Source organism: Cherax quadricarinatus, chromosome 4, assembly GCF_038502225.1.
Source record: "Cherax quadricarinatus isolate ZL_2023a chromosome 4, ASM3850222v1, whole genome shotgun sequence".
NCBI lineage: Eukaryota > Metazoa > Arthropoda > Malacostraca > Decapoda > Parastacidae > Cherax > Cherax quadricarinatus.
Window position 1 is genome coordinate 53,390,072 of NC_091295.1, and position 12,500 is coordinate 53,402,571.

The window sequence follows — 12,500 nt, forward strand, 5'->3', positions numbered from 1 at the left end:
ATGAGGCAGGACTGCAAAGAGACCTGGACAGGCTGGACATGTGGTCCTGTAACTGGCTTCTCTAATTCAATCCAGCCAAATGCAAAGTCATGAAGATTGGGGAGGGGCAAAGAAGACCGCAGACAGAGTATAGGCTAGGTGGACAAAGACTACAGACCTCACTCAGGGAGAAAGACCTTGGGGTGACCATAACACCGAGCACATCACCGGAGGCACACATCAACCAAATAACTGCTGCAGCATAAGGGCGCCTGGCAAACCTGAGAATAGCGTTCCGATACCTTAATAAGGAATCGTTCAAGACACTGTACACTGTGTATGTTAGGCCCATACTGGAGTATGCAGCACCAGTCTGGAACCCACACCTGGTCAAGCACGTCAAGAAGTTAGAGAAAGTACAAAGGTTTGCAACAAGGCTAGCCCCAGAGCTCAGGGGAATGTCGTGCGAGGAAAGGTGTAGGGAAATCGGACTGACGACACTGGAGGACAGAAGGTTCAGGGGAGACATGATAACGACATACAAGATACTGCGGGGAATAGACAAGGTGGACAGAGATAGGATGTTCCAGAGAGGGGACACAGGGACAAGGGGTCACAACTGGAAGCTGAAGACTAAGACGAGTCACAGGGACGTTAGGAAGTATTTCTTCAGTCATAGAGTTGTCAGGAAGTGGAATAGCCTAGCAAGCGAAGTAGTGGAGGCAGGAACCATACATAGTTTTAAGAAGAGGTATGATACAGCTCAGGAAGCAGAGAGAGGGAGGACCTAATAGCGATCAGTGAAGAGGCGGGGCCAGGAGCTGAGTCTCGACACCTGCAACCACAATTAGGTGAGTACACACACACACACACACACACACACACACACACACACACACACACACACACTCAGGTACTTCTCGTAAAAAAAAATATATACTTAGCCAAAACTAGTACATATTGGATGCGTAAATCACTGTGGCAACCCCAACCAATTTCTTAAATATTTTTTTTATGTATTAACCACAAAATGTGCTCTCCACTTCCCAAACTTTCCTCTTTTCCTACTTACTTCCCTTTTCCTTTCTTTCAACTCCCTCCCTCCCTTTTCCTGTCTCCTTTCCTCCCCTGCTTCATCCATTCTTCTTCAACCCTCTTTTCCGTTTCTTCCATCCCTCACATCAAGTTCCTTACTCACTACTCTATCTCATTAGTTCTCTCCGCTCTTTTTCAATATCTCCCCCTTTCCCTCAAAATACATATTTTTTTTTACATTTCTCCCTCTCTCCTTCTCTCCTCCTTTTCTCTTCCTTCTCCCCTCCTTCTCTCTCCTTCTCCCCTCCTTCTCTCTTCCTTCTCCCTCCTCTCTCCTTCTCCCCTCCTCTCTTCCTTCTCTCCTCTTTCTCTCTTCCGTCTCCTCTTCTTCTCTCTTCCTTCTTCACTCCTTCTCTCTTCAATCTCCCTTCCTATCTTAATATCTTGCAAATTGACTTCATATTGAATATTAAGAGACAGAGACTTAGCACCTTAATTCACCTCTGTCATGAACACACGTACATCACTCAGCAGACCTGGAATAACAGCAGATCTGGAGTAACAGCAGACCTGGGGTAAGAGCAGACCTGGGGTAACAGCAGACCTGGGGTAACAGCAAACTTGGAGTAACAGCAGACCTTGTGTACTTGGTTCTACAAGTTAGTTAAACGACAGGTAATGCTGCCATGAACTAAGCAGATGACCACGTAACAACGGGGTATTACAGATACGTACTGGGTACAATTCTTATTGCTGACTCGGGGGGCACTGGCCACCCTCCCACTTCCACTACTTCCCACTGCCTCCTCAACACTTCCAGTACCCCATTAACACAATATATATAAACTCTCCTCTTCAAACCCACCCAGCACCCCATCAGTTCAACAATAACTACCATCTGGTTATTTTTTCGACTGAGAGAAACATCTGAGGAGCTGGTCGACTTTCCTGGTCACTTTTTCGAAGAGGTTAATTGAGTTTGTTTATGGAGAAACACTTTTGGAAATCTAAGAGCCAAGTAAGCTATAATTTGATAACTGATGAGGCTGGTGTCGAGGGTACTCGACAGATTTCTGAAATCGTTTCTTTATCATCGAGGTTGTGATGCATGTGTTGAACTGCGGGCGGTGGGCACCAAAAGCTTGAGCCTGATTTATGCCAGCAGCCAGGAGGCCTGGTCTGGGAGAGGGCTGCAGAGGCGCTGACCTCAGGAAGCGTCTGCAAGTAAACCATATAACCTTGAGAAAAAGGAAAAAGTGTCCTAAGTGGAGGATTCGATGAGAGAGGGCGTAGCATTGATGCTACCGTCTGTTTACTTATCCACATAAGGTTGCAGAAGTCGAGGCTCAGCTCCTGGCCCTGCCTCTTATCCGGTAAAACAGTTGTAGAATGTATCAACACGTAAATAAGACACAATGCGAGTTTTGTCATTTTGTTGTGAAAGGTTGTCCAGGGTTTACTTCTCCTTGAATCGTTAACCCGATCATACCTATTCCTAAAGGTATGTATAGAGTCTGTCTCCATCATTTCTTCACCCAGTTCATTCTACTTTCTGACCACCCTGAGGCTGAACAAATATCTCTATGGTTCATCTATGTCAGTAGTATCTTGCTGTACCAGATGCCGAATTTACTTCAGACCACATTAGAAGTCGGCCAACGCTAATCCGGTCAGGATAAGTCATGACCAGCCTTAGAAATGCGGAAAATTTGTCCGAGACAAGAGAGGGAATCGAAGTCAGTTTCAGAGTGGCCCCAGGCAGTGTGTGTCCGCCTGCCTGGCCAAGCCGAGGCTGTGCGTCCTGGTGAGATTTCTGCTGTTGAATATAATATACATTCACAGTAATGTACGGAGAGTGTTAAATAATGAACTCGAATATCATTGGTATGCAATTTATTCCCTTCAATATTAGCTTTACCTTTCCTTCTATCGTTCCCTTCACCCTTCTCTCCACCCTTCCGTCACTCCACCCTTCTCTTCTCCCTTCCTCTATCTTTCATACAACTTGTCCTCCACTCGCTCTCAGCCTCCATTCGTCCCTTCAACCTTACCTTACCTTTCCCCTATCATTCCCTCCACCCTTCCCTTCTCTTCCCCCCACCTTCCCTTCAACGTTCCTTCATCTTCCTGCTCCCTCATGGTCACCTGTTAACCTTGTCTATAAGAAAAGAGAGAAGCTTTGATTTGGTTACAGGGAGTAAACATTTCTTTTTTTTATGCATCTTACCATATGTGTATTTATGTCTTTGATGAAGTCGAGTCGTAGCTCCTGACCCCATCAAGTGCCATTACTGGTCTGTGGCCTTTTGAGCCTTTTCATACTCATTCGTAATGCTGTGTATAAAGTTCTTGTCCCTAAATCCACTTTCCTGCCACGCTGAAACTGAAAAATTACTTCCTGACATCTGTAAATTATCGGTAATAAAACAGTTAATCTACTGCGCATCTAATTCTTCCTGAGCCTTAAAAATTTCCAACACATCATATCAGTTTATCTGAGTATCTTGTACGTCGCAAACATGTCTCCTCCTAGTGCTTTTCTCTATGGGACTAGTCGGGGTGCCGACCTTTGCACATTTCTAACTTTATTAGGCGTGCTTGATCGATTAGGAGGCTCCATGCTGGTGGTGCGCACTCTCGTAATATTAACTCCATTCACTCCGGCAATATTAACCCATGCACTCTGACAATATTAACCATGAACTCTGGCAGTGTGGAGTCTTACAGGTGGAGGCGGTGTAATCTGTTTCTCTCTGCCTCTAACAATGGCTTCTACGAGTTTTTTTTTTCAACTCTTCGCAACTTTTATTCTGCTGACTTTTTTTTTCCTTGCCTTCTGTTGACTTTCTTGTCAGCTTTTGTTGTCTTCTTTTATAATTTCTACTATAGCCATATTGGATACCGTTGTCTTCTGCTGTTTTCTTTTCCTTTTTGACTTCTGTTTTCTATTGTTGCTTCTGTTTTTTTTTCTTCGTATCTGTTTTATTTTTGTTAGTTTAGTTTTCTTTTGCTTTCCTCTGCTTTCTTTTATTGACTTTTCTTCTCTTTTGTTGACCAATGTTACATTTTGTTGGCTCCTATTTTTCTTTTGTTGGCTCTTGTTTTCTTTTCTTACTTTCATTTGTTGGGTTCAGTTTTCTTTAGTTGGATTCTGTTTTCATTTGTTGGCTTCTGTTTCTCTTTTAATGTCCTTTGCTTTCCCATTCATTTTTCTGCATTCTTTTGTTGGCTTCTCTTTCTTTTGTTGAATTCTGTTTTTTGTAGGTTTCTGTTTCCTTTAAGTTTTCAACTGTTGTCTTTAGTATTATTTTGGTGACTTTTGTTCTTATTTTCTTTCGTTGACTATTAACCTGTAAATCTTCAGTATTGTTATTGACCTGTAAATCCTCAGTATTCATACTGACCTGTAAATCCTTTGTTTTCTTAAATAATTTCGTCACTCCGTCACCCATCACGTAAGGTGATATCCTGTCTAGTTTCACCTTAGTCGTCTCTAGCGTCATTAGTACCATCTTCATTTCCTCTTTATCTACATGTGTGTGTACTCACCTAGTTGTACTCACCTAGTTGAGGTTGCGGGGGTCAAGTCCTGGCCCCGCCTCTTCACTGATCGCTACTAGGTCACTCTCCCTGAGCCGTGAGCTTTATCATACCTCTGCTTAAAGCTATGTATGGATCCTGCCTCCACTACATCGCTTCCCAAACTATTCCACTTACTGACTACTCTGTGGCTGAAGAAATACTTCCTAACATCCCTGTGATTCATCTGTGTCTTCAGCTTCCAACTGTGTCCCCTTGTTACTGTGTCCAATCTCTGGAACATCCTGTCTTTGTCCACCTTGTCAATTCCTCTCAGTATTTTGTATGTCGTTATCATGTCCCCCCTATCTCTCCTGTCCTCCAGTGTCGTCAGGTTGATTTCCCTTAACCTCTCCTCGTAGGACATACCTCTTAGCTCTGGGACTAGTCTTGTTGCAAACCTTTGCACTTTCTCTAGTTTCTTCACGTGCTTGGCTAGGTGTGGGTTCCAAACTGGTGCCGCATATTCCAATATGGGCCTAACGTACACGGTGTACAGGGTCCTGAATGATTCCTTATTAAGATGTCGGAATGCTGTTCTGAGGTTTGCTAGGCGCCCATATGCTGCAGCAGTTATTTGGTTGATGTGCGCTTCAGGAGATGTGCCTGGTGTTATACTCACCCCAAGATCTTTTTCCTTGAGTGAGGTTTGTAGTCTCTGACCCCCTAGACTGTACTCCGTCTGCGGCCTTCTTTGCCCTTCCCCAATCTTCATGACTTTGCACTTGGTGGGATTGAACTCCAGGAGCCAATTGCTGGACCAGGTCTCCAGCCTGTCCAGATCCCTTTGTAGTTCTGCCTGGTCTTCGATCGAATGAACTCTTCTCATCAACTTCACGTCATCTGCAAACAGGGACACCTCGGAGTTTATTCCTTCCGTCATGTCGTTCACAAATACCAGAAACAGCACTGGTCCTAGGACTGACCCCTGTGGGACCCCGCTGGTCACAGGTACCCACTCTTACACCTCGCCACGTACCATTACTCGCTGCTGTCTTCCTGACAAGTATTCCCTGATCCATTGCAGTGCCTTCCCTGTTATCCCTGCTTGGTCCTCCAGTTTTTGCACTAATCCCTTGTGTGGTACTGCGTCAAAAGCCTTCTTGTAGTCCAAGAAAATGCAATCCACCCACCCCTCTCTCTCTTGTCTTACTGCTGTCACCATGTCATAGAACTCCAGTAGGTTTGTGACACAGGATTTCCCATCTCTGAAACCATGTTGGCTGCTGGTGATGAGATGATTCCTTTCTAGATGTTCCACCATTCTTCTCCTGACAATCTTTTCCATGATTTTGCATGCTATACATGTCAGTGACACTGGTCTGTAGTTTAGTGCTTCATGTCCGTCTCCTTTTTTAAAGATTGGGACCACATTTGCTGTCTTCCATGCCTCAGGCAATCTCCCTGTTTCGATAGATGTATTGAATATTGTTGTTAGGGGTACACATAGCGCCTCTGCTCCCTCTCTCAGGACCCATGGAGAGATGTTATCTGGCCCCATTGCCTTTGAGGTATCTAGCTCACTCAGAAGCCTCTTCACTTCTTCCTCGGTTGTGTGTACTGTGTCCAGCACATGGTGGTGTGCCCCACCTCTCCGTCTTTCTGGAGCCCCTTCTGTCTCCTCTGTGAACACTTCTTTGAATCTCTTGTTGAGTTCCTCACATACTTCTCTCCTTATTCTCCTGGGTCCTTTGCCTTCTATATTTCTTCCCTTCCCTAGCACACTTGTTTTTGCCTCCTTGCATCTTTGGGTGAACCATGGGCTCATCCTGGCTGTTTCATTATTCCTGTTACCCTTGGGTACAAACCTCTCCTCAGCCTCCTTGCACATTGTTGCTACATATTCCATCATCTCATTAACTGGCTTCCCTGCCAGTTCTCTGTCCCACTGAACCTCATTCAGGAAGTTCCTCATTCCTGTGTATTCCCCTTTCCTGTAGTTTGGTTTCATTTGTCCTTGCCTTCCTGCTTCCCCCTCCACTTGTAGCTCTACTGTGTATTCGAAGCTCAAAACCACATGATCGCTGGCCCCAAGGGGTCTTTCATATGTGATGTCCTCAATATCTGCACTACTCAAGGTGAATACTAAGTCCAGTCTTGCTGGTTCATCCTCTCCTCTCTCTCTTGTAGTGTCCCTTACGTGTTGGCACATGAAGTTTTCCAGTACCACCTCCATCATCTTAGCCCTCTATGTATCTTGGCCCCCATGTGGCTCCAAGTTCTCCCATTCGATATCCTTGTGGTTAAAGTCGCCCATGATCAGGAGCTTTGCCCTGCATGCATGAGCTCTTCTGGCCACTGCAGCCAGTGTGCCAACCATCGCTCTATTGCTCTCGTCATACTCTTGCCTTGGCCTCCTGCTGTTCTGTGGTGGGTTATACATCACTGTAATTATCACCTTGGGACCACCAGAGTGAAGCGTTCCCGCTATGTAATCACTTTCTTCTCCGCTGTCTCCTCTCTCCAGCTCATCAAAATTCCATCGGTGTTTGATCAGCAATGCCACTCCTCCACCCCCCCTGTTCCTTCTGTCTTTTCTCAGGATCTGGTATCACGCTGGAAAGATGGCATTTGTTATCATACCTGTAAGCTTGGTTTCTGTGATTGCTATGATGTCTGGTGATGCCTCTTTGACTCTTTCGTGCCACTCCTCCCACTTGTTTGTTATTCCATCAGCGTTTGTGTACCATACCTTCAGTTTCCTTTCCAACACTGTGGTTTGGGTGGCCTGTGGGGTTGGGAGACCTGGTAGCTTACTGTGGGATTCTATGGTTGGGGCTTGGGTGGAAGCTGTGGGTATGGATTATATTGTGTGTTGGGATGGTGTGATAGGTTGTGGGGTTCTGAGGATAGTTGTGTGTGTGCTTGCCCTTGCTGCTCTGTTCTGCTCTGACTGACCTCTGCTGGTTCCATCCTTGTCTCCTTTCCTAGCTCCTTTCGCTTTTTTGTCCTCTCCCTCAGCTGCTTTCTCTCTGTTTGTGTTCTGTCTCTGTCTAGGAACACCTTCTTGTATTCTTCCGAACTTTTCAACCGTGGTTTCTCTTGGAGGATCCTGTTCCGCACCGTTTCTGTCCTGAGAATCAGCTTGATCGGTCGGTTTCTCCCCTTCAAGTACCCCCCTATTCTCTGAAAATTTACAATCTCATCCATGTCTTCTCCTATTTCCGTGATGATTTTCTCAATCTCCTTTCTTTCTTCCTGCCGTCTTTCAGTGTGTGTCCTTTCCTCTCTCTCCCGAAGCCCATGGATAATCACTGATTTTGCCCTTTCCTCCTCCCATTGCCTCTTCCTCTGTGATTCTGGTTCCTGTCTGTATGTGGTCATTTTCTCCCTTGATTTTTCCAGTGGCTCTTGGTAGCACGGTTGTGCCTCAGCATTCGACCTATCTCCCTCTCCATCTGCACCCATCTGCTCTTCCCTTCCACTCCCTGGTCCTTCTTTGCAGGCTGATATGACCTTAGCATAATTCATATCTCCTTCCTTCCTGTTCAGCCTCTCATCATCGTATGGTGTCTTCTCTGGTCACTACCCCTGAGACTTGCTTCAGCCTGTTTACCTCAAATTCTAGGACCTTTACCCTGGCTACTGCAGTTTCGACTTGTGCCTCCCAATTCTTCGTCTCCTTCTCCAACATCTTTTCCCATTTCACAGAGAGCTCTTTCTCCATTTTTTCAGAAAGCTCTCCTAATTTTCTCTCCCATTCTTGCTCTATCCTTTTCCACTGTTCCACCATCCATTCCTCCTTACCAGTACCATTGTCATCTGATCCCTGATTCCTGCGAGTCCCAACCATTTTTTTTTTTAATGAAAGAGAGAGAGAAAAAGGGGGAGAGAGTGAGAGATAGGGAGAGAGAAAAGGGGAACCTAGAAGGAGGGGAAAAGAAGGGAAAAAGGGGGAGAAAGTGAGAGAGGGAAAAGGTAAGGGAGAGGGGGGAGTGACAAGGGAAGAGAGAGAGAGAAAAGAAGAGGAAGAGAGAGAGTAAGAGAGGAAGAGAGGAAGAGAGAGAGGGAGAGGGAGAGAGAGAGGAAGAGAGAGAGAAAGAGTGAAAGGAAGAGAGAGAGGAAGAGAGAGAGGATGAGAGAGAGGATGAGAGAGAGGATGAGAGAAAGGGGGGGAGAGAGAGAGATAGAGAGAGAGAGAGAGAGAGAGAGAGAGAGAGAGAGAGAGAGAGAGAGAGAGAGAGAGAGAGAGAGAGAGAGAGAGGAAGAGAAAGGAGAGGGAGAGAGATGGGGGGGGAAAGGAAGGGTTATAGGGTCACTTCACAGGAAGGTGTAAAATCCTGTATATGTGTGTGTGTGTGTCTATATATGTGTGTGTGTGTGTCTGTATGTGTGTGTGTGTGTGTTTATGTGTGTGTTTGTGTGTGTGTGTGTGTGTGTGTGTGTGTGTGCATATGTGTGTGTGTGTGTGTGTGTGTGTGTGTGTGTGTGTGTGTGTGTGTGTGTGTGTGTGTGTGTGTGTGTGTGTGTGTGTGTGTTTGCTACAGCTATTCAAGTGCCTAACGACAGTGCTGTTCTCCCCAAGTGTGCCTGCATATGTTTATGTAAACAGTCCTTATTTCCCACGTATGTACTACATATGTATTGTATATGTACCCGATCTCTTGGTTCCCACTGTACTCTTATGCGTTTAAAATTACGTTCAAAAATAAATACACTAGGCTTCGCCTATATGCCGCTACCTCTAAATTCTATTAAATGCCAATAAATGCTGTTTATTCTAATTCTGATAGCTCGAGGAGAGTGACCCCCAATTCCAGCTAGAGACAGGTACTATTGACCCCATGCAACTCAAACTAGGTGAATATTACTTGCGGCTGGCAGTGGAGTAACGTTGCGGGTCTGTCCTGTACCAGAAGATGATGTTTGATGCTTCTCGGTAATTTTTCCACTAACTTCCTGTATGCACTATAGTCTCTAGCTCTTCTAATTTTTTCACTCACTCACTGTATTTATTGACACATCTATACATATCTCTTATCTCCCTGGTCTTGAGTCGCACTTATTCTTCAAAATACCCCACTGCGTTATTATGGCAACACTATTTAGGCCTGACACAACCGTTCACCCTTCCAACGGCCCCTACTAAACACTCAGCAACTATTTCCTTTGTTTTCTTTTCTGTGATCACTTATATTTCCTTTTTTCGGGGCTTAAGTGATTATATGCACTCTCATGCGTGCACACGCCTATATCCCACACTCTATTCCTTATGGCACAGTCAGAAATTATCACCAAAACACGAGCTCAAACCGCGTGACTCCTCAACGAGTGTGTGTGTGTGTGTGTGTGTGTGTGTGTGTGTGTGTGTGTGTGTGTGTGTGTGTGTGTGTGTGTGTGTGTGTGTGAGTCTGTGTGTATCTGTGTGTGTATCTGTGTGTGTGTGTGTGTGTGTGTGTGTGTGTGTGTGTGTGTGTGTGTGTGTGAGTCTGTGTGTGTATCTGTGTGTGTGTGTGAGTCTGTGTGTGTATCTGTGTGAGTGTGTGTGTATGTGTGTGTGTGTGTCTGTGTGTCTGTGTGTGTATCTGTGTGTGTGTGTGTGTGTACTCACCTATTTGTACTCACCTATTTGTGGTTGCAGGGGTCGAGTTACAGCTCCTGGCCCCGCCTCTTCGCTGATTGCTACTAGGTCCTCTCTCTCCCTGCCCCATGAGCTCTATCATACCTCGCCTTAAAACTATGTATGGTTCCCGCCTCCACTACGTCACTTTCTAGGCTATTCCACGGCCTGACTACTCTATGACTGAAGAAATACTTCCTAACATCCCTTTGATTCATCTGAGTCTTCAACTTCCAATTGTGACCCCTTGTGTCTGTGTCCCCTCTCTGGAACATCCCGTCTTTGTCCACCTTGTCTATTCCGTGCAGTATTTTATATGTCGTTATCATGTCTCCCCTGACCCTCCTGTCCTCCAGTGTCGTCAGGCCGATTTCCCTCAACCTTTCTTCGTAGGACAATCCCCGTAGCTCTGGGACTAGTCTTTTGCAAACCTTTGCACTTTCTCTAATTTCTTCACGTGCTTGACTAGGTGTGGATTCCAAACTGGTGCTGTATACTCCAGTATGGGCCTGACGTAAATGGTATACAGAGTCTTAAACGAATCCTTACTGAGGTATCGGAACGCTATCCGTAGGTTTGCCAGGCGCCCGTATGCTGCAGCAGTTATCTGATTGATGTGCGCCTCAGGAGATATGCTCGGTGTTATACTCACCCCCAGATCTTTTTCCTTGAGTGAGGTTTGCAGTCTTTGGCCATCTAAACTATATTGTGTCTGCGGTCTTCTTTGCCCTTCCCCAATCATCATGACTTTGCATTTGGCAGGGTTAAATTCAAGGAGCCAGTTGCTGGACCAGGCTTGTAGCCTGTCCAGGTCTCTTTGTAGTCCTGCCTGATCCTCATCCGATTTGATTCTTCTCATTAACTTCGCATCATCTGCAAACAAGGACACTTCTGAGTCTATCCCTTCCGTTATGTCGTTCACATATACCAAGAACAGCACAGGTCCTAGGACTGACCCCTGTGGAACCCCGCTTGTCACAGGCGCCCACTCTGACACCTCGTCGCGTACCATGACTCGTTGTTGCCTCCCTGTCAGGTATTCTCTGATCCATTGCAGTGCCTTTCCTGTTATGTGTGCCTGATCCTCCAGATTTTGCAGTAACCTCTTGTGAGGAACTGTGTCGAAGGCCTTCTTGCAGTCCAAAAATATGCAGTCGATCCACCCCTCTCTCTCTTGTCTTACTTCTGTCACCTTGTCATAAAACTCTAGTAGGTTTGTGACACAGGATTTTCCTTCCCTGAAACCGTGCTGGTTGTCAATTGTACACTTGTTTCTTTCCAGGTGCCCCACCACTCTCCTCCTGATGATCTTCTCCATGACCTTGCATACTATACACGTTAGTGATACAGGTCTGTAGTTTAGTGTCTCATGTCTGTCTCCCTTTTTAAAAATTGGGACTACATTTGCCATTTTCCATACCTCAGGGAGTTGCCCAGTTTCAAATGATGTGTTGAAGATCTTTGTTAATGGCTCACACAATATCTCTGCTCCCTCTTTAAGGACTCATGGAGAGATGTTGTCTGGTCCCACCGCCTTTGAGGTGTCAAGTTCGCATAGCAGCTTCTTCACCTCCTCCTTGGTTATATGTACCTCATCCAGCACTTGCTGGTGTGCCCCCCTGTTCTGATTTCCTGGAGTTCTACTGGTTTCCACTGTAAATACCTCTTTAAATCTTGTGTTGAGCTCCTGACATACCTCTTGGTCGTTTCTTGTGAATTCCCCATCACCCTTCCTCAGTCTGATTACCTGGTCCTTGACTGTTGTTTTCCTCCTGATGTGGCTGTACAACAGCTTCGGGTCAGTCTTTACTTTTGATGCTATGTCATTTTCATATTGTCTCTGAGCCTCCCTTCTTATCTGTGCATATTCGTTTCTGGCTCTTCGGCTGATTTCTTTATTTTCCTGAGTTCTCTGTCTTCTGTACCTTTTCCATTCTCTAGTACACCTAGTTTTTGCCTCCCTACACCTTTGGGTGAACCAAGGACTCGTTCTGTTCTTCCCATTATTTTTGTTTCCCTTGGGAACAAACCTCTCCTCTGCCTCCTTGTATTTTGTTGTATGTGTGTGTGTGTGTGTACTCACCTATTTGTACTCACCTATTTGTGGTTGCAGGGGTCGAGTCCTAGCTCCTGGCCCCGCCTCTTCACCGGTTGCTACTAGGCCCTCTCTCTCCCCGCTCCATGAGCTTTATCAAACCTCGTCTTAAAACTGTGTATGGTTCCTGCCTCCACTACGTCATTTTCTAGGCTATTCCACTGTCTTACAACTCTATGACTGAAGAAATACTTCCTACTATCTCTCTGACTCATTTGTGTCTTCAACTTCCAATTGTGGCCTCTTGTTTCT